Raw genomic sequence first — 26,996 nt, 5'->3', positions numbered from 1 at the left:
ATTTCTTCATGGGAAAAAGAGAGTGCTTAAGTAAATGAAATGAAAGAAAAACCAGCTAATCGCTTTAGTGTTTTGGGGTGGGGGTAGAGTGAAATCCTCTGGAAATGGGGCCTCATGGATGGATATACTAATATGCATCCATGAATGTGATTGATTCTGCATCAACATACATGACCTTGCTTAATTACGTGACCTTGCTGACCAACTCTTTGCCTTGAAATATAGATATTTGCTGTGCATATTTAAATAGAAAGAGAGTGAATCTCTATCTGAGAAGCATCATTTATATTTTTCTCTCCCCATTCATTTAGAGATAAATGTATGCAATGTTGCACACATAGGTTGGTAGTGTCCTTTGTAAATTAGAAGTAAACCCATAAGACCAGGCAACTGTGTTTTACCACCTGCTCAACCTCCCATCATATTAGTACTATTTGGGCAGTTGATCCAAACTACTTACCTCTCAATAAAATTCACATTCAATAATGATCTAATTTTCCATCCTACAGAGAATGAAAACAATAAAATATTTAATTTTTTCCTTTAATGACCTTGTTCCCAGTTGTCTAACTCGTCCTTTATCAATGTCTGTACTTCCTGTCTTCCACATAAAGGACATCTGGGTACATTACAGGTCTGAGTCACAGCTCTCGCCGTGATGTTTTGACCAGCATCACCTTTATTTCCTTCACTTTCTCTCTTGACATCATGAACATCCACAGAGAATCAGTCCTAGCTCAGCATGGTGACCCTTACCTGCACAGGAAGTTGAGGCAGAGGGGTCACAGGTCTGAAATCGACCCTGGGCAACTTAGTAAGACCTTGTCTTAAAATAAAGATTCTATTTAAAAGAAGCTTAGTACGTGGTTATTATGCTTAAAGCCTTGGGCATAACCCTCTCCCCCTCATACCATAAAACAAAAGGAGAAACAGAAGAAAGAAAGAAAGAAAGAAAGAAAGAAAGAAAGAAAGAAAGAAAGAAAGAAAGAAAGGGAGGAAGGAAGGAAGGAAGAAGGAAGGAAGGAAGGAAGGAAGGAAGGAAAGAAAGAAAGAAAGAAAGAAAGAAAGAAAGAAAGAAAGAAAGAAGCATATCTAATTAGTTTCCTGCATTCTCTGGGATCATTCTCTCATTCACTGCCCCATTTTAAAGGAACTCTCCTTAAACTCCTCAACTGTTTTTCGTTTCTTCCTCAGAATCACATTGTGTGAACACTGTTTATTTTATTTTTGTTTCTTCTCTTTCAGGTCACCACAAATCTGGTGGAATCTGTCCATCCTGTAGGGGCATTTCTTCTTAGTGCAAAAGGAACAGGAGTTACGCTTGTAAAACAAAACACTGCAGAGCTCCTGGTTCTCAGTGGGTCTGCGACAACACCTAGGGGAGTTTGCCTGTAATTTCCTAGTGATAGCTTGAAGTTAGGCCACCATTCTGGGGCATTATCATCACCATTCATGGGACACTTTGTCATATTTGATATATGAAGAAGGTTATACAGAAGGAAGCGTGGAGTAAGCTTATTTCTACTTCACACTCACTTATTTTCCAAGCCTACCCAAGCTAAAATAAAGGCAACTACCTAAACTAAATTGTCAACTACCCCATTGTGGAGAGGAGAAGCAAAACAAAGAGAACTCAGAGGCTTACCAAAGCGGCGACAGTCAGGTCTTGAAGGGAACCATTACCGTTTATGTGTATACATTTTAGGTGCCAACATGATTATCTTTCATCACTTTGGATATTGAATGTTTTGTTCATGTGCTGTTTTGTTTAGTTGTCAGTCTGGCCAAACTAACACATATTGGTAAACAACAAAATAAACAACAACAACAAAAGGAGGTAGCTCAGTACACAAAGTGCTTACTGTGGAAGCAATGAAAAGTTGAGTTTGTAACCGAGCATCTATAAAAAAGACAGAGCTGCTGTATGTGTTTGTATATAACCCTAGTGCTGAGGGGACGAGATAGGTACTTAGTAGATCCTAGGTACCTATTGGCTAATCAGTCTAGGCAAATGCAATAAAATACAGACCAACCAACTAGATTCTCTGCTTATCAAAATGAAATGGAGAATGACGGGCAGACCAACCAGTGTCAACGTCAGTCTTTACCCTTCCCCAAATATGTGGCCCATGCAACCACATTATATGAGAATATGAGTGTAAAATCACTAATAGACACATGCACAGATACACACATGATCATATACACACATGCGTACATACACACACACACACACACACACACACACACACACACACACACGCTCTTTTAGACAAAGCCCTTAATAGAGTTTAATAAACCAGCTCTCTTTGATTTTAGCTTGTGCACATATCTTTATTCTGTGTGGACTTGTACACATATACTATATTGGGGGTGAACCAGGGGTATATACTGACCTTGGAGAGTGGAAAGGAGTTTCCAAAGTAAATAAAAAACCATTAGCAAGAGTTAAAAGTTCTGTGAATGCCTCATTTCTAAGGAGAGGCATTTCAGAAATTCCAGGTACTTGTTGGACAGGTTCTTAAAGGGGTGGCAGCATGGCATGGAGGAGTTGAACCCCAATCTCACTCATCTCCTTTCTGCTTCATACTTGTCCTCACCTCTTGCAGCCCTCCCTCCCCTTGCCCAAGAGAGAAAACAAAGAAGATTGGATCTGGATCTGAGAGGTATCTGAGCTGGTCAGCCCACATGATATGCATTCACTGATAAGTGGATATTAGCCCCAGAGCTCAGAATACTCACGATACAATACACAAACCTTATGAAGTTCAAGACGACGGAAGACCAAAATGTGGGTACTTCAGTCCTTCTTAGAAGGGGGAACAAAATACTCACTGAAGGAAATACAGGAACAGAGAGTGGAGTATAGACTGAAGGAAAGGCCAGACAGAGACTGCCCCACCTGGGGACCCATCCCACATGTAGCCACTTAACCCAATCACTACTGCTGATGTCAGGAAGTGCTTGGTAACAGGAGTCTCATATGGATGTCTTCTGAGAGGATCTGCCAGAACCTTACCAATACAGAGGAGGATGCTTGTGGCTAACCATTGGACTGAGCACAGGACCCCAGTGGAGGAGTTAGATAAAGGATTGAAGTAGCTGAGGGAGTTTGCAATCCCATAGGAAGAACAACAATATCAAACCAGACCTCCCTGAACTCCTAAGGACTAAACCATGAACCAAAGAGTACACATGGAGGGACCCATGGCTCCAGCCACATAGGTAGCAGAGGATGGCATCAGTAGAAGAAGCTCCTGGTCCTGTGAAGGTTCAGTGCTCCAGTGTAGGGTAATGACAGGGTGGTGAGTTGGGAGTAGGTGGGAGGGAGGGGGAGCGTCCTCATAGAAGCAAGGGAAGGGGGATGGGAGAGGAGGGAACTGGGAAAGGGGATAACATTTGAAATTTAAATACATCAAATATCCAAAAAAAAGTAAAAAAGAAAAAAATACACTTGAAACCAAAAAGAAAAAAAGAAAAATGAGCTGGAAAGTAAAATTTAGAGACTCTAGACCTTCAGCACATATACACACAATTTCTCTCTCTCTCTCTCTCTCTCCCTCTCTCTCTCTCTCTCTCCCTCTCTCTCTCTCTCTCTCCCTCTCTCTCTCTCTCACCTTAAAAACGAATTTTTACTTAATTGTAAAATTATAATCTGCTTAAAAAAGACTATTTATGTATGTATACAGCAGGAATTTTTAGGATGAAAAATGCAAAGGATGATAGTAACTGATACCAAAAGCCTGATTCGAAATGTATCAAAATTTACATCTCCTGAAAGATGTAAATGTTGCTTTTATTTCCTCAGATGAAATGATGACAGGATACCCAACCTCTGCTATTATACAGGCTGAGCCCAGAGGGTTTCCTTTTCAGTTCTGACTATCCTGCGGCCTAGGCTTACAGTTGTCTAGCCACCATACAAGCTAATCTTCCAAGCTGACTGATTCAATCTGTCTTCTCTTGGCTTCTGAATGAATTGCTCTGCTTGGCCTCATACTAACTTTAACAATATGTTCTAATCTTCTGTCTCATTCTCATTCTCTGTCTCATTCTGTCTTCACCTGTATCTAGCTTGCTTTCTTTTTAAATTGTCTCTGTAAAACTGCCCTGGTAAAACTATCATAGGCACATGTCACCTGCCACATACTACCCCACCTTTTCTCTTTCTCCCTGCTCTTAAGTAGCACCTTTTCTCTCCTTTTATCCTGTGACTTGAGTATATCCTATCTCTGACTCATCCTCTCAAATATTTCTCTGATTTACCATGTTGCCTGCCCCTCAATTATATGTCACATTCAAACATGGCTGCTTCCTTCTACAAAGTAAACTTATCTTCATTGTTTGAGATTAAACCTGTGTACTGATGTCACATCTGTATTCCAGTCAGATCATATGGCAATGTATGGGTGTGTCTGCCTTCCTACCAGATCATATATTGGATATGATCCCTTGCCAGAGCAGCCATGTTGATGGATTAAAATTCTTCTAAAATATAGTTACAATAAACCAAATATATAAATAATATAAGTAAACTAAAATATATAAAAATACTTTCAAAATTCAACAGAAAAGAGAAAATCCAGTTTAAAAACTGTGAAAAGACATGAAGATGCATTTTGCTGAGAAAGAAAAATTTATGCCACTAAGCATTTTTACAATATCAGACCACAGGAGCTAGTGGTGCACAGGTATTACAAAAACTGAAGTCAAAACATAATGAAACAAACAACAGCAACAATCAGGACCACTCTACTAAGTACAGGCAAAGGACAGTGCCAGATCATGTTAAATATTGCATGCAGCCCTGCAAAATGGCCCAACAACCTGAATTCCCCAATTTCTATTGAACAAAACAGATAAATATCATATGAACTTGTCACTGTATTATGGGTCATATATCATTAGAGACAAAATTTATTTCCAAAGATAAAGCCTTATAAAAATTTTTTAAATCACTTTTATTTCTAGTAACCCCAAACTTGACATCCTTTAAATAAATTTCAACAAATGGAATAATGATACCACAAGATAGATACTATAAAAAAAAATAACCAATAACGAAAACCTTTGTTTTTGGGAAATCTCTTGGGTAGTGTATTAGTCAAATGGAAAAAAATGTCTGAAAATATTCAGAACACACATCTAATACTACTCTTATATAATTTCACTCACATTACATTTTAAAATGGCAAAATTCTACACATTAATATTAATTCTTAAAGATTAGTGGGGAAGTAAAAATGGCAGAACATAATTATTAAAAAGCTATTGAGAAAACTTTGGTGGATATTAAGCTACTCATTTTTATTTTTATTTAACATTTTTCATGCAATCTATTCTAATTTATTCCTCTCAAACAACTCCTCCCAAATCCTTTCTATCTTCCTATTGTCCCAACTTTCTGTCTTTCTGTGTCTCTGTCTCTATGTCTGTCTGTATCTGTCTCTCTTTCTCTCTCAAATACTTGGCTTATTGTTCTTGGTTTCTTTGTTTTAAATATATGGCTAACTTTATTAAAGAATTGTCAAACTGTTTACCAGAGGGTCCATACTGTTTTATATTCCTATGAATATTCTAAAGGTTTAGTTTCTTTTTTATTGGTTTATTTATTTATTCACTTTGCACCCCAGTCACAGCTCCTCTCTGTCCTCATCCTCCAAAACCCTCTCCCCTTCTTCTCAAGAAAGGGGAAGCCTCATTGGGTACCCACTCATTCTGCAATATCAAGTAGCAGCAGGACTAAGCACACCCTTTCCCACTGAAGTCCAATCAGTCCACTGAGGGGAAAGGGATCCAATGGTAAGCAACAGACTCTCTGGCCAATTGTTAGGGAACCCATGGCCAATTGTTAGGGAACCCACAGGAAGGCCAAGCCGCACATCTGCAACAAATATGTAGGGGGCCTAGTTCCTGTCCCTGCATGCCCTTTAGTTGGTGGTTAGACCCTGGAGCTGGTCAGATTACTTGACTCAGTAAGTCTTCTTATGATGTCCTTGAGGGTTGGCTCTGGCTCCCTTGATCCTACCTACCACTGCCACTCTTGCACAAGACTCTTGAAGCCCCACCTGATATTTGGCTGAGAGACTCTGCTTCTGTTCCCATCAGCTATTGGATGAAGGCTCTCTGTAGACAGTTATGTTAGGCTCCTATCTGTAAGAATAGCAGAGTTCAATTTGGGCCAGTCATTGGTTGGCTATTTCCTCAATCTTGGCTCCATCTTTATCCCTGTACATCATTTAAACATGGAAAATTTGGGGTACAAGAAATATTAGAAAGGCTGATATCCTTCTCTGTCTACTGGAAATCCCACTTGGCTACAGGAAGTGGTCACCTCGGTCTTCATATACCCTGCTGCTAGGAGTCTCAGCTAGGGTCATCCCCATAGACTACCTGAAGTGTCCCCCCCATCCCAGACAAGTCCCAGAGATGTCCCCCACTGATTTCCATTCTCAGACCTCTCTTGCCCACCCCACTTGAGCTCCATTCTCACTCTCCTTCTCACTTACTCTCCCACCCTCCATCCATCACTGATTTTAATTCGCTTCTGAGTGAGATTCAGGCTACCTCCATTAGGCCCTCTTTATTACTTAGTTAATTTGGGTCTGTGAATTGTTGTATAGTTGTTCAATAGGCCGTAATCATCAGGGAAATGCAAATCAAAATGACTCTGAGTTTTCACCTCACACCAATCAGAAAGATCAAAAACTCGAGTGCCAGCACATGCTGACAAGGATGTGAAGCAAGGACACTTCTCAGTTGCCGGTGGGAATGGAAACTGATACAACCAGTTTGGAAATAAATTTTGTAGTTTCTCAGAAAGGTGCATAGTTCGACCTCAAGGCACAGCTATACCAATTCTGGGCATATACCCAAAAGATGCCCCACTACACCACAAGGTACTTGTTCAACTATGTTTATAGCAGCTTTTTTTTTAATAGCAAAAAAACTGGAAGCAACCTAGATGTCCCTCAAATGAAGAAGACATGGAGAAAATGTGGTACATCTACACAGTGCAATATTACTCAGCTACTAAAAAGGAGATATCAAGAAATTACAGGCAAGTGGATGGAACTAGAAAATAGAATCCTGGGTGAGGTAACCCAGACTCACAAAGACACAGATAGTATGTGCTCACTTACAGTGGACATGGGTTTATTGATTTTTTTTGAGTCAACGTTTTTATTTATTAATTTCTAACATCTGAAGTCCATTTCAGTTACACCTTCTGCCTGAGATCATCTCAATCCTTCAAAAAATTGTAGATAATAGAATTAGTTAGCTAACACTTAATTGGAAGTTTTAGAATATGCTCCCCAACATTATAATACTAAAGTTATGCTCAAGACCTGAACAGCTTATTTACTTTAAGACTTTTTTCTTTTTTTATTGGATAGTTTATGTTTCAAATGTTATCTCCTTTCCAGTTTTCCCTCCATAACTCCCCTATTCAATTCTCCTTTCCCCTGCTTCAATGAGGGTGCTCCCACCCACTCACCCATTCTCTCCTGCTTCCCTGCCTTGGTATTCCCCTACACTGAGGCATCAAGCCTTCATAGGATGAAGGACCCCTCCTCTCACTGATGCCTGACAAGGCTATCCTCTGCTACATATGTGGCTAGAGCCATGGGTCCCTTCAAGTGTATTCTTTGGTTGGTGATTTAGTGCCTGAGAGCTCTGGGGGGGGGGGGGTCTGGTTGGTTGGTATTGTTGTTTTTCCTATGGAGTTGCAAACCCCTTCAGTTCCTTCAGTTCTTTCTCTAACTCCTCTATTAAGGACTCGATTCTCAGTCCTATGGTTGGCTATGAGAATCTGCTTCTATATTTGTCAGGCTGTGGCAGAACCTCTCAAGAGACAGCTATATCAGGCTCCTGTCAGCATGCACTTCTTGGCATCCACGTGTCTGGGTTTGGTGACTGTATATGGGATGGATCTCCAGATAGGGCAGTCTCTGGATGGCCTTTCCTTTAGTCTCTGCTCCACACTTTGTCTCCATAGTTCCTCCTGTGAGTATTTTGATCCCCCTTTTAAGAAGGACTGAAGCATCCAAACTTTGGTCTTCCTACATCTTGAGCTTCATGTGGTCTCTAAATTGTATGTTGACTATCTCAAGCTTTTGGGCTAATATCCACTTATCAGTGAGTGCATACCATGTGGGTTCTTTTGTGATTGGGTTACCTCACTGAGGATGATATTTTCTAGTTCCATTCATTTGTCTAAGAATTTCACAAAGTCATTATTTTTGATAGCTGAGTAGTACTCCATTGTGTAGATGTTCCACATTTTCTGTATCCATTCCTCTGTGGAAGGGCATCTGGGTTCTTTCCAGCTCCTGGCTATTATAATTAAGGCTGGAACATGTGTCCTTGTTATATGTTGGAGCATCTTTGACATGGCATCAGGAGTACCAGCTCTAAATTTCAGCAGAACTACTCAGATAAGCTGATTAACTGATGGCTTTGACTGAGCTACTTTTTTATCTGGTCTATAATGATTGGTGTAAAAATTTATACATATAAAATAACATTCATGTGCAAACACACAAATGCACACATCACAAACTCCAAATGCTGTGGGAGAGATAGGGGGGATATATCAATATAGGTATCTTGATTGTAATATTGAACCATCACCTTGCATAATATTAGCAATAAACAAAATGTCTTACAATTTCATGTCAATCAACAATTATCTCAATAAATTGTTCTGTTCAAAACAAAAACAATAGGACTGACTAACCCAAGGTTCTGGATCAAGTGAATAGTTAGTAGGGATTACAGATAGGTACCCACCATCAGCTGTAGATAAAGCTCAACCTAAAATGCTAAGAGCATTACTAAGCCATGCACATCAGTAGTTGAGTCTCTCTTGGTATGCTGTGCACATTGTTCTAATTAGAGAGCCATTTCCTTTGCACAGATGTTTTCAATTTAACAGACCACACTGATGTACAGAACGCTAGAATGGCCTTTCTCATCTTCAGTGACTACATCTCTTCCCTAAGCCATAGGAGTTAAATCCTTAGATTTTGGTTTTAATGAGTGTTTCTTTCTAAATAGAAAACACCTACAACAGAAAGATAACACATTTTATGAAAAAAAGTAGCTTCATTTTGAAAATTAATTAGTTTACATAAAACAAAACCTAAAATACACCAAGTAAAAAAAAACCAACAGAAAAACAAACAAACAAAAAAAGGGGCAAAACCTGTGAAATTAATTAATCAACTTTATAAAGTCGACGAAATACAGATTCTGTCAATGTCTCTGTTTCAGTGATTCTGGCAACTTCTGTGTTGTTCGACTAGTTACTGGTAATCCCTGATTATATTACAATTGCACATCCAATTAAGGAATTCAGAAGAGTAGAGAGAAGGAAATAAGCTTCATTGGCAGCTCTGTCGCATGAAGCTATGACACTGTTTTTTATTTTAGTTTGCACATCATTTACTTTTTTCATGTAGGGATACTGCGACTGGATTGTAACTCTAAGACATGAAGCTTTGATGTTACAAACCTGTGCAATTCCTGACCTGCAACATGACACCAGACAGTGCCAGTCATCTCCATACTCTCTCTCAGTGGATAACCCCACCTCATGGTGATGTGTGCATTTGTGTCTGGTTATACTGTCCTCTCCTTAAGAAACTGAGCTCCTTCAGCTGGAGTTACATTTTCCCCCAAATTGTGTGTGTTCCCTGATACTTACATATAACAGTTCACATATGCTTTGGGTTTACAATGGAAATGTATTGTTTCTATAATGGAAACCCAAGCAAAATTAATGAACTATTATAAGCAATGAACCAATGCTGCCTGAACATGACGTTGGGCAGATAATAAGCGCTCACATCTGTTAGACACATAGCTACAGTGGGACGTCAATGTGATGAGTTTTAGCTTTTCTGTCAACACACAAGTGTTCCAGTTGCATCCCATGCTTGCTGACACTGATTTTTGTGCATCCCTTTCTTTTTATCCAGCTTAGAAACATATAATTTACACCAAAATAAAAACTTATTGGATCTAAGTTGTTTTTTTTTTAAACTTGTACTTTGCAGCTTACATTACATCATGGTCATCTGCATGGATTTATTCCTTATCCTCATAAAATCCTTAGCCTTGACCTGTCTTTGTTAGGTTCACTGCAAGCTTAATGAGCTACAGAAACAAAACAACTTCCAGAAAACGTCCAGGAATACATAGCTGTAGCAACCACATGTTGTGGAATCTTTAAGTCACTGTACTTGAACATCGGCGGCCACCCTTACTCAGGCCTCTAAGCTCAGCATTCGTGAGGCCAAGGCAAGAGGATTGGCAGGAGCTCAAGGCCAGTCTAAGTAAAACCCTAGTTCAATAAGCTGGAAAAGAACTTCTAGCTGAGGAGCTGTGGACTAAAGTTGAGAGCCACTGGAGGAGGAGGGGTCAGTTTTCCTTAGGAGCACAGTCCCTGGTAGACTGCTAAGCTCTAATGAATGCTCAAGAAACCACATGTATATGGGAGGCGCTAACTGGGCTCAGAAGGTTATTTTAAAAGAGGCGAGAAAGAACATGCTATTGAGAGAGATGAATATGGAGGAGATATTGGACAGAAGAGAATGGCGTGAATATGGTAGAAATGCATTGCACACACATAGAAAATACTCAAAGGATAAACTCTTAAGCAAAATATATTTTGAAAGTTGTATCGGTAAATATTAAATAAGATTCGCCATCCCATGCTACTGCCAACTCTGGGCCACATGGTATCTGTTGGGTATTTTCATCTTAAAGAGCAAAGCATCTCAACCCGACTCGCCAAGCTCCCGAACTCCATCCCATGCTGCCGCTGGTTGCTCTGTGAGCCTACAAGCAATTGAGCCATCTAGTTCCCAAGACTGGTGGCTGCCATGCCAGTTCCATACAGACACCCCCTATCTCATGGCTCTCTTGCTGTAGACTCTGCTCACATTCCCAGCATCCAACCCCTGTGGTTATAGTCACAACTCCCAGTAACCCGTTAAAATCAAAACTCAATAAGCTTGTAATTTAACAATCAGATTTATATCATAAGTTCAAACTCCACAAAACGTCCGCAAAATAAACTCACAATTGATAATGATATAAACTGCCCACCTAGATAAGACAAATCGTCCTATAAAAAGCCATCCCTTATGAAATATTCATAACTACCTGTGGCCATTTAAGGCCCAGAGATCTGCGTTGTCTTTCTCTGCCTCCATCTTGGCTCTTCCTCCTCTTTCTCCTCTCTGTCCTCTCTTCAAAACTCTGTGCCCGCCTTACTTTTTCGCTGCCCAATCACAGGCCTTGCCTTATCTTGTGCCTGCTTTCACGAGCATAAAAACAACAATCCACAAAAAGGAGAAAATGTTAATGTACTCTCGACTCCATACTATTGTCTCTGCATTTGTTTACAATAACCTTTGTATTTTGTAAGAAAATAAAATTTTAGTGACATGGTTAATACAGTGTGAGGAATGCTAGCTTATGCAACAAATTTCAGTATAAATAATGTCCTTTGAACTAAAATGTAATAATTCATGTGAGAGTATGCTTAAGATAAATATACCACAACAAAACTCAGACTAAAAAAATAATTCAAATAATTTTAGATGGCTTTCTTATCACATTTAGTTCTATATAGATATTAATAGCTAAGACCAAGATTGATAGAATACCAGGCAAATTTTTAAGTTGCTTTTTCTACAAGACTTGAGAGATGTTCAAGTTTACTCAATGCATTAGGACAAGTATTGCTTTATTTTTTTGTGTGTGTATACATGAGATTGTGATTGTCTTAACTCCCTTCTTTCTGAGCTCACTGTTTTCCCAAGCTTAGACATTTCTCGTTGCTTTCGTTCTTTGAGTGGTTTCATTTTTTGAACGTATAACACATCTTTTTTCAGCTGCTAAACATCTCCTCCATATGGAAGAGAATATAAAAAAGGTATGCAAACACTAGTTTAATGTGCAAAAGTATAGTCATTTAAATCTTTCTCCTGGGGAGGGATATCGATATATGAACACATTTTATTAACTTGCAAATTCCAAAACTGTCTGATTCAATTATGTAATCTAAGCAGAAGAGTAACGCTGAGCAATAAATACTGAAGTTTACTAGCTTCTGGATGGTTCTGCTCATCATAAAAAGGTGCTGGTAATTATCTTTAAAGCCTCCAGTGTTCTGGGACCTGGCTACTTTGGAGTAGTATTTCATTGGTTGTCTGGTCTGTAGCTGGGACTGAATGAATTCTATCTGAATTCTGCTCCCAGCATGGGATGCTGAAGAATTAGACACAGATGCCTGTCTTCTTCATGGTTTTCACAAGACATAGAGGAGAGGCCAAATATACTTTCTCACTGATCTGGAGATATTGCGAAAGCCACTGTATATTTTATTACAAAGGATTCCGATGTTCATAATCTCCTGGACATAGTCAAATTTTTCACTGCCTCTGTGCAGTATGAAAACACTTTAAATTATTTTAACCTAGTCTCTCTTCTCAACATCTCTTTTTAGTGACTATAGATAGACCAGAGTATAGAAAGAAAATATAGATTTTTTTAAGCTGGAAATAAAAATCAAGCATTTTGTATTTTAGAGACGAAACAATCAATTTTATTTTATTTTATTTTTGATGACTATGAAATCTAACCTAATATTTCTGTCATCCAAAGAAAAATTTTCAGGTTGTCCTCTAGAAAGATTTTTCTACAGGACACACAAAGGAAAACCTAAAAAAAATATTTTATGTTGTAAAAAACATATTTCTATATTCTAATACCTATAGCACCCGAAGAAACTCAGACAAGAAAAATAAGCAAATCAAATTCACTTCTCTTATTCACAGGGCAGTCCTGTGAAAGAAGATATTTGGGGTTTGAGGCACTTGGCTGAGAGTGTATTTTCACAGGTGCTAAAATGAATATTCACAATGTATCAGACTCAAAGTGTCTACTCCTGAATGAGTCATATTCTCCCACTCCTGTGTTTCCTTTAATTCTTCCATTCCTGTCAAATACATTGTGATATCCTGGGACATCTCGGCAGGTGTCTAGAGAGATGACTCAATGACCCACAGCTGGAAGGACACACACACTTCAACAGAACATGGGGATTACAGGAATAGTTTGCATCTCCAAGCCAGGAAAAAAATTGAGCATGTCATTCTATGTGAGACATTTTGTCTGCATCTAGCAAAAGTTTTTTGTTTGTATTTCCTCAGATTTTATTTTTAAAATGATGCACGATTTTAATATAAGGTATAATGCTCAAATAAAGAGATAGGTACTTAAAAAAACTGAATTCAATCTTGTTAATTTAATTTAGTCTTCTGATTGTTTTTGAGATTATAGAACAGTTACATCATTTTCTCCTCTTATTTCCTCCTTCCAAACCTTCCCCTGCACCTTACTCTACTCTCTTTTCGATACATGTGTCCTTTTCGTTATTTGTTGTACATGTACATAAATATGGACATACATGCTTATGTATTTTCTTCCTGAATGCATAAATGCAACCTACTCATCTTGATAATTGTTACATGTAAATACTTGTTACATGTGTGTACATATTTTCAGGGATGAACATTTGGTATTGGATAACCAACAGGGGTGCTCTTGCCTAGGATAGACTATTTCTCCTGCTCTTAGCTTTACTTAGTTGCCTGTAGTTCTTGGTCTAGAGCCGAAGCCTTGTGCCTTATAAGATTTCTGCTTTTACATTAGCATGTGTTTTTTTTTACAGTTTTTCTTCAAGTCATGATTAGGCGGCTGTGTGTGTCTGTGTGTGTGTGTGTGTCTGTGTGTGTGTGTGTCTGTGTGTGTGTGTAGTGTACAGATGCCACAAATTTGCTTATGAAATTCAGAACGAAATTTGATGGTGTCATTTTTCTCCTTCTGAACTTTGTTGCTATTAGGTATGGGACTCTAGTAGGTCAGGTTTTCCCTCAAGCACCAGGACTCACTGCACCCTTCATGCCCAGTTTAAGACAGTCTTACTATCACAGGCAATCGCTTTGTGGTCATCAAGTTGTGGCAAATTGTAATCCATGTTCCCAACTTCACAATTGGTACCTAAGAATAAAAAGGTCAAGTAAAGATGTTATACTATAAAGATGTGGCCTTTGCTGATAAATCTTCAGTGAGAAGCTTAATGCTTGTAATACTTGAAAATATGCTATATTTTAATATATTTTGATCCGACTGAAAGCCTGAATCTGTATCCTTCATTTCCAGTGAAGTAATAAGGAATAATTGTTGGTAGAACCTGAGAATAAATACATTGTGTTTTCACATAGCAAAAGATGGGAGGGATGAGGAATGATAGAAGATGATGTTCACTGCTGTAGGACGATGATGGCATTGTGGAAGATCAGATAGCACTTTTCTAAAACCAAGTGCTTATTTGCTCTTTGGTCCCGCCATTGTGCTTCTTGGCAACCCTTCAAATTACCTAAAAGATTGTGCATATATGTCTGCACACACATGCATACCAACACACATAGACATACTCACATACACATAGACATACACACATACAAACACAAACACACACATAGACATATACATACAAACAGACTTTTCAAGTAGAACATGAAGCATACATTATAGTTTCAAAATTTTCAAACAAAAAAGACGTCTATGGAGGGCTAAATAAAATACAATGTGATAATGATGATATCAATAATAATAATAATAATAATAACAATCATAGTAATAAATGCTAAAGAGAAATGATTGCTTCAACTGTAAATCTCAGGATACAAAGTGAAAGACATATTAAAATATGAAAGAACTCAGTATGAGAAGCATTTATATGCAGAACTCCAAAGATAGAAAAACTGAGAAAGGCAAAACTGTAGGAACAGTAAACTATCAGCAGATGCTGTTAGTAAGAAGAGGAGGGATGCTGAGTATAAGAAGCACAAATGATTTGGGGGACAGTGATACTTCAGGGAACAAGTTTATGAGTGAACCCTAGCGGAAAGAAGTGACTGTGGATGACACCAATGTGTGATGGAAATCTCCTGACTGTAGCAAATGCTCTGGTTCCAGAATGTGATTCTGGTTCAGGCTTCACATACATGGGATCAAAGGACAGCTGATAAATCTCTACACCTTCTGCTCTATTTAACGGCGGATAGAAAGCTGTTCTCAAGTACAAGGTCTCTACGCTTTAAATAGCACAAGTTATGTAAAAATGCCCTTGTTCAAAAAAAAAAAATAACAGCACATGAAATGCTCTTCTTTTCACTCATAGATTATATGTCTTCCTCGCCCCTGAATATCCATGGTATACATTCACAAAAACTGAACCGATAAAGCCTTCCAAGGTGCTTGCCTACATAATCATGTCCCCCACTTTTTAAGCCCTAGTATAGTTTTCTATGCATTCTTGGTCTTAGAGCTGAGTGTGATCCTAAGGTCCCATCCATCAAGGATAACTCAGCCTCATGGTATAGCCTGAAGGCTAAACACATAAGCCGTACGTTGTTAAATTTGTTAAAAGTGTTTTCTTTCTGTCGAAACTTACCATTATTTTTAGTGCAATCTGTAACTCTGTGGACTAATATGATCCATGAATCTCTGTCGCCTTTCAATAGTTGCAGGGATGAGGGTGAGTCTTGCCAGCTGTGGGTAACTAGTTCCCATTCTGCCTTTGAAATATTTCCAGTGTCGAGCTGAAGACTTACATATGCAGCTCTGTTTAGAGATGCCTTGATTACACAGCACCCAGTGTATAATAATATGCACATCCATCTGCTTAATAAGATATTTTAGACGGCAAAGGATATTTGTAGTACCAGAAATTGAGGCCTGACATGTCCACACTGACTCAGCCTAATCCACTTTATGTGCCCGCATTGCTGTGCCATTATAAATGCATGGATTCATTTCCTAGTTTGCCTTTTCACATTAAAATACTTAAATTCTCACCATTAAAATACATTAGAGTGACTGTTCAGCCATAGAAATAGAGCTTTCTGATTGTGGATCCCTCCTGCAAATGGAGAAGATGAGTCTTAATTCATACTTAAGTTTCTATCACTTCTTACAATCGACTGTTGTTGCTTTAAAAGCAGCTACTAATTTCTGACCAGATATGCCACTAATTGACTTCTTCCAAGCTCAGATTATGACTGACGTCATTTATCATGTATGGTCTCAGATGTGATAAGAATATTAAAGTTGGCACAGGAGAAATCTTCAAGAGGCACTTGAATATGCTGATCTGCAGAGTGTAAGTAATTATTTATCCCGACTTGCTTCTGCAGTAGAACACCACAATTTAATAGAACTAGGCTGTGACTTTTAGTAGCTCCCATCCTGACCTAATGAAAGGTCAATCCTTGTTTAATTTCCCATATGCTATACTATCTAATATATTCTTTAATAGTGTCAAGTTCTTGTATCATCCTGATGCATTAAAATGTGTACCCAATTGTTTGTCCATTACCAAATAACCAGGCTTAAAAGCACACAAACAAGAATATTTTGTATATTTTTTTATCTACATCAGTGTGTGTGCAAGCGTGTATATGTGTTTACCCTTTCTAAAATATGGAGTAAACCTCAGGGAAAGATTCACTTTTTATGTTTATACACATGCATATGTATATGTAAGATGTATGGGTATCTACATACTCTGTTGCATGTAAGGAGGTCAGAGGTCAACCTGACCTATGTGGTTGAGGCCAGGAATTTAAAGACGATCAGGAAGGGGTATGTGAGAGATTATTGGCAGGAAGAAAGGGAAGGGTTATAGAAAAATGTTATAATTAAATTGCAATCTTAAAAATAAACACTACCAAAACTACTTTTCTAATGAGTAAGGCGACGATTTTGTGGCTAAGGAACTTTCTGTACAAGTTTAGGTATGTGTGTATGGGTGTCTATAAGCTACTTTAAACTAGATATAATATTCTCAACACTCCCACAGAATGTGGAAGGCAGAGACAGGAGACTTCCTGGAAGGTGATTGGCCAGTTGTCATAGTTTCCATATTATTTTATGATCAGAGACCTTTTATCTACAAGGTAGAAAGCACATGCTATGTTATATTGTCTTCTGACCTCACATATAGCATAGCATGTGTATACTCATCTGTCACACATACACTCATATATACATATGAATATATTTACATTATACATCTTTTATACATACACACATAATATGTGTGTATATTTTACTCACCAATTTACTATATATATAACTTTTTATTGATTCTAAGTTTCACATCACACAGCCTAGACCCCTTCTTTCCCTGTCCCCTCATATCTGCCCTTTACCCTTGTGGCCTTTCTCCCCAAAATAAAACACAAATAGACAAACAGTAACAGCAGCAGCAAAACCAAAGCATAGAAAATGTTTAATCGTGGAAGCTATAGTGTGACCAGTTCCCCACAGTATACTCTTCCACCCACACATCTTCATTTGCAAATTTGCAAATGTCCATGGCAAAGAGTCATTGGTCTGGTTTGAGACCTTTGGTTTCTACAGCAGCATATACATTGGATCCTCATCAGGGTTCCCCCAGATTATCCTATTGTTGCTCTGAGTCATGGAGCAGCAAGATTGGCCCTTTTACTCCTCCCAAGAGTTTGCAGATGATAAAGATTTGGGGGTAGACCAATTCAGAGACTTGGATCTGGGTTTGGGTGTTGGCTAGCTCTCTGTTATCTGAAACATGAGGACAAGTTCTCTAGCACTGTTCCAGCTAGGCCACCCAATGCCACCATCAGCATGAGACAGGGTCAGCTCTCCTTCTCTTAGGCCCTCAGGGATGACTCATCCACACCACCAGCTCCACTGTGCTGCTCAGTCAAGATTCAGGTCCTGCTCTCCCAAGGGCTACAACCCATGAAAAGCTGGGCCAGGTCTCCTGCCCTCAGGATCAGGTCATCTGTGCCTATTGCCCAGGGGAGGGGAGATACAGAGCTTTCTCTCCCTAGTGCTACAGCAAGTGAGGGATCAGGGCTAGGCCTCTGGCTGTAATGACTCTCGTGGCCAGCTTTCTCCTAGCTCCTGAAGATAGCAAGGGAGAAAGGGGAAGAGCATCGGCCCCCACATCTACACCGCCTCATGGCAAACAAGTGGTGAGGCAAACTCACCTGTTCTCTCACCCATGAGGCAGACTCTCCCATGCCCCCTTGACCAGGGCCAGTACTATAGTGCTCCTCAGGCAAAGAGCAGGGGGTGCTCTTCCAAGTGCTAAAGCAGGTGAGTTGCAGGACTAGCTTTTCATGACCCCTACTGTCTCATGTAGTGAGGGGCAAGGGGGGAAGGAGGGAAGGGCATTTCCTCCACTTCCCAGGCCACCTTACAGCAGACAAGTGTCTGGGCTACCTCTCTCTCATTCTTTCCTCAGAATTGGCTCTCCTGTGTCTCCTTGACCAGGGCCAGCACTATAGTGCTGCCCAGGCAAAGTGCAGGGACCTTGTGCTACACCTGCAATGGACAGGACCAGTTTCCCAGCACTGGTGAGTCTGGGACCAGTTCTCCTAACTGCAGCAGGTGGTGAAGGGTACATTGGGGGTTAGGGGTAGGTATCACCCTTATACTCACACCACCACAGTAGATGATTAGTTGAACCAGCTTTCTCAAATACTCTCCCTCAGGGTTGGTTTACCTGCACCCCTGCTACAGGGTCAGCTCTACTGCACTGTCCAAGTGTGGGGCAGGGCCTGCTCTCCTGAGAGTTGCAGCTAGCTGGTGAGGGGCAGGGATAGCCCTTCTGAGCTTATGACCTTATAGGTAGCTTTCAGGACTGCTGGAGGTAGTGATGGGGAGGGGTGGGGATATCACCTCTTCAACCAAGCCACCACTATTATTCAGGGTTCTCTAGAGTCATAGAACTTATGGAATATCTCTGTATGTTAATGGAATTTATTGGAATGAATTACAGTCTGCAGTACAACTAACCCCAAAAATGGTCAGCTGTGAGTGGGAAGTCCAAGTATCTAGTAGTTTTTCAGCCCCATGAGGCTGGGTGTTTCAGTTTGCCTTCTGTCTAAACTGGAGCTCTGAAGGTTTTAACAGATATACTGGCAAGAAACTATCAGCAGATGAAGGAGAATGAGCCTTTCTTCTTCCATTGTCCTTGTGTAGGCCTCCAGCAGAAGATATAGCCAAGATTAGTGTGTACCACAACACATGGGTTTGGAACGTGTTCTGTTCCAGGCTGGTCTTGAACTCAGAGATTTTCGTGCCTCTGTTCTGAGATTAAAGGTGTGTCCTCCCTTGCCTGGACCTAAGCTTCTCATGGCCACTATGCCTCAAGATAAGATCACAATCAGAAGTGTGTGTCATCCCATGTCAAGATCTGGGTCAGAAGCCTGTGTCTTCCAGCCTAAAGGCTGAATCACAGGTGTGTCCTCCATTTCTGGATTGTAGTTCATTCTAGACGTAGCCAAGATCACAACCAGGAATAATCATCATGCCACCCCAAAGTAGATGAGTGGTAGGATCAGCTCTCCCACACTCATGCCCTAGGGACCAACTTCCCATACCCCTATCATGAAGGCCAGCTCCATTGTGCTGCCTGGGCAAAGGACAAGGCCTGCTGGTAAGTGATAGGGCCAGCTCTCCAGAGCATGGCATCCACTGAGGAGCAGGGCCAGTTGCGCATGGCCCCTGGACACCCACCTGTTCTCTCATAGAAATAGGAGCCATGGCCATTGATATCAACCTCTACCACTGCATAGTTCCTAATTCAGACATGACCCGCAGCAGCAGCTCAGAATAAGACATTATTATGACCCCAAGTGGTAGGGCTGGCCACTGACAGCAGTCTATGCTTTACTGCCCTCATGTTTCCAGCTTCATCTCTCTTTACAATGCTTAAGCTGCTCCAGATCTCTTTCGCTTGCATTTGACCATCACACACTCACAAATTGTGAGGGCTTCTGTTACAGCCTTGTCCATCCATCCTCAGTGGCATCATTGCAAGTGGATATCTGTAGACAGCCTGTGCCATGTGTGGCATGGTGATCCACAGGTCTCTTTCTCCTCCTGGGCTGTGCTTTCTGTATTTGATTTGATTTGGATGACTCATAGGCATTAGGCAGTGTTTGCCACCAAGTCAGGCATCGAGCTAGGATGCTCAAAGGCCTTCCGTCTGCTATACCCTTTACTGATATAAGAACAAGGAATCTTTTTGCCCATTGCCCAGGGAGGTTACTATATATTTTTAAGAGGCTAAACATTGATTTTTCCAGTACTGGTTTGTTTTTTTTTGTTTTTGAAAATTACTTTTAAAAGTAAGTCCTAGACTTATTATACCTCATACATTTATCATTATACTTTGTTAATCTTGGACATAGTCATAACTTATAAATATAAAATATTAGCAAAAGATTTACATAGAAGAGATATGACTTCAAAGCAAAATTAAACAAGATGCTCATGAGGTTACCAGAGCATTATAGAAACAGAATCTTGCCCACTTTTCACGTTTTATAGATATACTTAACAAGAACTGAAGTAACAAATGGGACCTGATTTTTCGTGTCTCATTATTTTGTCTTTCATAAAAAATTATGATTCTTATTAGATTTATTGAATTAAATCATAATTGCTATATAAGACATGTTGTAGATTGTGTTGTATTTCATATATTATTATTATTAATGTCTTTAAAATTTGAATAAATGAAATAGTGAGATATTTATACTTTTTGAGCTTGAATTTTATAGACAACAAGAGGGAGAGACATTAACCGATGCCTACGTCATGCTCCTTTTTCTATATTGTTATAATGACCCATCATATACTATTGATGCAATTTTGTTAGTTTTTTAATACGTGGATGTTGAGTGATTTCAATTTTTTAATTATGCAAAATATTCAATTACTTTTTAGCAAAGAACAAATGCAAGTTCTTTTTATGGTATAGGTCCTGGAACAGAAACAACCAACTGTACATTTCACATATGTATAAAGTCAACAGCAAACCCAAGATAGCTTTTGAAATTAGATATATTGATCTGTATTTCATAGCTTTACATTTGTTTCACTGACTAATGACTCTGCTTGTCTTCTAAAACTGTTCATTTATTTGTGTAAACCTTCATTCCTGTGTCATTTGTATTCTATTTTTCCATATTTTTCTTTCATTTTCATTTCCTTTTAAAACATGTTTTTAAATGTTTAAAGTATTTTCTTAATGTTTCCTTCTATAACATATCAAGAACTATCTGAACTGAAGGCATGATACAGAGCAATATCTGGTGTTTTCTGAAGTAAGGTAGCAATATCATGTCACTGAGTAAGTAGTTCTTCAAATATTCCTGGTGATCTACAATGTCACTTGGCCTTAGTTTCTCATTATGCACTGGTCTTTTTTTAACATCTTTATTTTCTCCTTTTTTACAAGTGTAGCAAAATTAAAGAGTATATGAATAGTTGCAGATATATACATGCATGTGTAAATAAAGGCCAGGGTTTGACACTGGGCGTCTCAGAATAGCACGCTCTACCTTTTCTTTTGAGACAAGGTCTCTTACTAAGCTCATGAATGGGGCAGTCATACTAGCCTGTAACCTCTTTAGATCTGTCTGCCTCTACTCTTCTAGTGCTAGAAAAATATATGTTCATGGCCATATCTAGATTCTTTATGGGTATTGGAGAGTGCCTTCAGCTCTTCTTGTTTCTGTGGCAGAAACTTTATCAAATAACATATTTCCTGAGCTCCCTCTACTTTTTAATGGGTCTTTTTACTTGAATTCTTCTCATTTTTATGCATTTCTTATAATCTTCTATACTTAGTAAACACAAATGTATCACCTGATTATTTCCCACATCTCCAAATTTAGCAGAAAACCCAAACTAGTTTCCTGATGTAAATGTATTGACTATTTAATGGCCATTTAAAAAAATGTGAGTCATATTGTAAAATTCACAAAAATAACACAGGTTGAATTTTAGAAGGAATTACATCAAAAATAAGATTTATCTTAAAAAAATTCAGGTTATATAAGATCAAGGCAACCTCTGTACTGTGTACTTTAAGCACAATACAGTAATAAAATAATTTTGCAGCATTTTCTACAATTATTTCACACATTTTTAAAAAATAACTCATTACTATCTACTGTATTAGTCAGGGTTCTCTAGAGTCACAATGTATGGGATATCTCTCCATATTGAGGGAATTTATTATGATGATTTACAGTCTGTGGTCCAACTCCCCAACAATGATCAACTGTGAATGGAAAGTTCAAGAACCAGGTAGTTGCTTAGTCCCATGATGCTAGCTGTTTAAGCTGGTCTTCTGTAAAAGTAATGAGATGAAAAAGTAATGATATAAAAATGTAAAACTGATGTGCTAGCAAGTAAATGCAAGCGGCAAAGAAGAGCTAATCTCCCTTCTTACAATTTCCTTATGTAGGTCTCCAGCAGAAGGTGTGGCCCAGATTAAAGGTGTGTACCACCCCCCTGGATTTGGGACTTGTTTTGTCCCAGGTTGACCCTGAAGTCAGAGTCTGTTTGGCTTTATCTTCAGGGATTAAAGGCATGTACTACCTTGCCTGGGCCTGAGCTTTTCATAGCCACTATGACTCAGGATCTCCATGTCAAGATCTAGGTCAGAAACTGTCTTCCAGCCTCAAGATCTGGATCACAGGTAAGCCCTGCCATTCTGGGTTGTAGTTCATTCTAGATATAGTCAAGTTGACAACCAGGGGTAGCCACTACATCTACCTACTCTGTTTAAATTTCACTTGAAAAGTATATAATCATTTTTTTCGAGTAGTATTATACTGGTTTTAAAGACTGTGATAGACAGATAAGCAGCTAGCATTGTGTTGTTTATGAATTTAAAATAAGCAAATAAACTTGGATTGATGAGTTTATTTCTGCTTTCATTTTTGTGATTTGTTATTTTGTAAAGTATACATATTCCATGTAACCACATATCCCATATTACTACAGAATGTTTTACCTGGAGATTTTACTTCATACATTTAAAAAGTAAGTTTTCTTCTTTCTAGGCCCTCAAGTAGGACCATAACTTTATTACCATGGCTGGGATCATCCTTCTCAACATGCATCTGACTAGCCATAGAAGTCTGATTGTATCATTTTAATGTCACAAATTGAACATTGTATTATTACCTCATATAAGCTGTTAATTTTAAAGTATTTACACTACTCTCACTGTCATTGCTTGTGCTGTGTCCCCTGTAGTCATCCTTTGTCTGAAATATCAAACATTTTCCTGAGGTCATCTCTGTCTAAAAGTTTCTAGAGTAAATAGGGTCTGGGTTGGAGAGAAGTTGGTTGTTATTTGAATTTAATGTATTTTTCACATTTTTTTTTTGTTGTAGAAAATATTTAATCTCGACAGGGGGCACCTACCCTCTCTTTGATAATTCAGTTCTTGGATAAAACATATATAACTTTTACATTTATAATAAGTCTTAAATAGAACTAGAGTTGGACAGATACCTAACATCTAATAATATTTAGAAACTATTCCCCATAATTAACACCAAATTATAATTTGCCATGTTCAGTGTAAGCTGTTCTTAGCTTCAATTGGCAACCCTCATGGCCATGCTTTCACGACTCACCTAAACCATGGAGTCTTCCTTCTCTCCCCCTTCTCCCTCTCTCCTTGGTGGTTCTCCTTAGACCCCAAGCCCAGGAACCCCAAACCCCATCTATCTCAATTTGGCCCAGCTATTGACTGTAGGCATCTTTATTCATGAATCAGGGATAATGTGGGGCAAAATCACATAGTACCACTTGAGTCCACATGCAGATTCTCTCATTCTTGGGAGCAACCAGTCTTTGGGGGGCAGTATTTAGCATTACCATACATAGCAAAAGACCAAATCTCAACACTTAAAGTCCATGAATCTACCTTGTGTATTTGCAGATTTTTGAAAAGATTCTCCACTTACTTTGGTCTAAGATAAGAGATTTGACTTATTTTCAACCATCTTGTAGGAAATTCATAGATCCTGTATTATATGTTAAATAAGGAGTTTATTGGCTTCATTAGATTTTTACTTGAAATAATACTCTTCAAATGTTTCTTTGTATCTTACCTCTTTAATTTGTCGATCCCCCCTTTAGCCCTATTTGAATTATGCTAGACATCCTCATGCAGTCATTCAAAGCTCCATATCTTTGCTTCCCATCCCCTTTTAAATTACTATGTATTACTATGTTGTGCTTGCATCGCTTACATTCTAAGAATATTTGTCATTTTCAGATGCATTTGTCAGTTCATTAACCTCACTAAATTTGTATACACACCAGATTTTATATTCAATTAATAGATCCAGTTTTCTATCCCATTAATAATTTTTAAATCTGTTTGATCATCTTAGCCAACTCTTAGCTTTACCTACATATAATTTTAATTTTTATTATTCTTTTTATGTATATAAATGTTTTCTATACACACACATATATGCATATATATATATATGCATGTATATATTACATTCATGCTATTCCCATGGAGTCTATTCTGAACTGGAGTTACAGAGAATTGTGATCCCTGTGGGTATTGAGAACCAAACCTAGGTCCTCTAAAAGAGCAGCCAATACTCTTAACTGGTAAACTGTCTCTCCTGACCCATTGGCCACATTCTTAAACATATTTCCATACCCCCAAACTTCCTTCATTTGTTTGTTGTAAATTTAGAATTTTCTATCTGTCCCTAGGGTGTCAGGTCCAAAAAAAACTTCATTTCCCCAAATTCTGAATGATAGACAGAAGCCAGCTATAACATTAAATTTTTTCAAATCTTATTTTTAATGGTGGTTCTTAAACACTTTAACCTCCCTTTTAGCCCACTATCCAGAGATAGTAGAAAAGAAAGAATGAGAGGGAAGCAGACCTGTTCAGAAAGGGTTCTTTGGAGCAAATCCTATCTACATTGTCAAGAAATCAGCGGTTAAGTTCACAGGTCAGGAGCAGCAGCTAGATCCACTGGCAAACTCTTTATGAATATATCAGCAACACAAGTCAGTAGAGTTGGGTTAGCAGTAGTGGTAACACAACTTAGCAAGAACAGCCAGGCTTCAGCCTTAGCAGAAGTCAGTAGGAGGGACCAGGGAGGAATGCTGGGAAAGGTTCTATGCTGTGCCTCTCTCAATGAAGTGAAGATCTGTGTTTGTGTTAAGATCTAGCATAGCTAGTTCTATAGGTTAGCTTAGGTCAGCCTCCATACTGTCCACTGGGACAATTAATACTTTCACCAAACATCTCGTGTCCTTCACGGGTCTTGCCTCAGGCTGTGTATCTCTCGCTCAGCACATGTGCCTGCAGCTGACATCACTGTGACAATCAGCCCAAGTCCTTGGAAGTGGCAAGAAGCTGCAGCAGGTCACCAGAAGATTTTCAGAGCATTTATGTCTGTGGAGTCCCAACAAATGGAGCTCGACTATGCAGTGTAAGGCAGACTAATACATGCATGTCTCTATCAAAGAATCCTTCATCACATGTGCTTTCATGTGCTTGCTTTAGCAGAACATCCTTTCTCCTACAGCTGCTTCAGCGAAATGTTCCTTCACAAGTCTGCCTTAGCCTTTCACCTGTGTCCACTTCAGTTAAACATTCCTTCACATGTTTTCCCCCAACAAAACACCATCTAACCAACTTTCTGAAGAACCTTTATGTTTTCACCTTAGCCAGCCTTCTTCAGGAACTTACACAGGTAATTCCCCTCTACAAAAGGAGCAGTTTTCCAGAAGGGACAAATGGCCCCTCTGTGGCCCCTCTGCTGGCTTCCAGGATCCCTCAGTATCTCAAGGGCCTGTGACACATTTTTGAGTCCAGGATGGCACTCTTACTATTCTCAACTATTCTTTTTTTTTTTTTTATCTTTATTAACTTGAGTATTTCTTATATACATTTCGAGTGTTATTCCCTTTCCCGATTTCCGGGCCAACATCCCCCTAACCCCTTCCCCTTCCCTTCTATATTGGTGTTCCCCTCCCCATTCTCCCCTCATTACCGCCCTCCCCCCAACAATCACGTTCACTGGGGGTTCAGTCTTAGCAGGACCAAGGGTTTCCCCTTCCACTGGTGCTCTTACTAGGCCATTCATTGCTACCTATGAGGTTGGAGCCCAGGGTCAGTCCATGTATAGTCTTTGGGTAGTGGCTTAGTCCCTGGAAGCTCTGGTTGGTTGGCATAGTTGTTCATATGGGGTCTCGAGCCCCTTCAAGCTCTTTCAGTCCTTTCTCTGATTCCTTCAATGGGGGTCCCATTCTCAGTTCAGTGGTTTGCTGCTGGCATTCGCCTCTGTATTTGCTGTATTCTGGCTGTGTCTCTCAGGAGAGATATACATCCGGTTCCTGTCTGCCTGCACTTCTTTGCTTCATCCATTCTCAGCTATTCTTGCCTCTTCCCTGACTCTAAACTTCTCCGACTCATGGTGTCCCCTCCCACAATTCCTCATTTCTCTTTGTAACCCTGCCGCACTCAGCTATACTCTCTTTACCCTGTACCCTCTTTGTCTTTGTCTTTTGCTCTCCCCGTCTTTCTCTCCCCTCTCATTACCATATCCAGTGTAGTGGCCATGTTTAGACTACTACATTTTCTCTGCTCTGAACTCTTCCAGATGCCTCTGATGGTTTGTTCTTTCATATGTGCAATAAAACCTTTTCCCTTAACCGTACCATGCTGTCTATTTATATATGGTGAACTGACACTTGGTAAGTTTTCAGAGAATTGGTGATAGCCCTTACAGTTGTCTCATTTTGCTTCTAACCTGAGACAGTGCTCTGTCAAAAATGGTATTTGTCACTTGGATTTACGTGTGGTGTAAGCTTTGGCTTCTTTCACTAGTGAAGGTTATTTCAAGGTCATAAGTGTTCCCCTGAAGCCATCAGGTCCAATGCTTAAAGAAACATCATTTCCTGTATTGCTCACACATTAAAATGTAAAATTTTAGGTATTTTTTTCCTTTGTTCACAGGATAAGACCCACGTGGCACAAGACCTTTAGTCTGAATTTCCAGGAATCTTCTGAC

This window comes from Rattus norvegicus, chromosome 17 (assembly GCF_036323735.1).
Source record: "Rattus norvegicus strain BN/NHsdMcwi chromosome 17, GRCr8, whole genome shotgun sequence".
NCBI classification, from domain to species: domain Eukaryota; kingdom Metazoa; phylum Chordata; class Mammalia; order Rodentia; family Muridae; genus Rattus; species Rattus norvegicus.
This window is presented reverse-complemented; position numbering follows the sequence as displayed.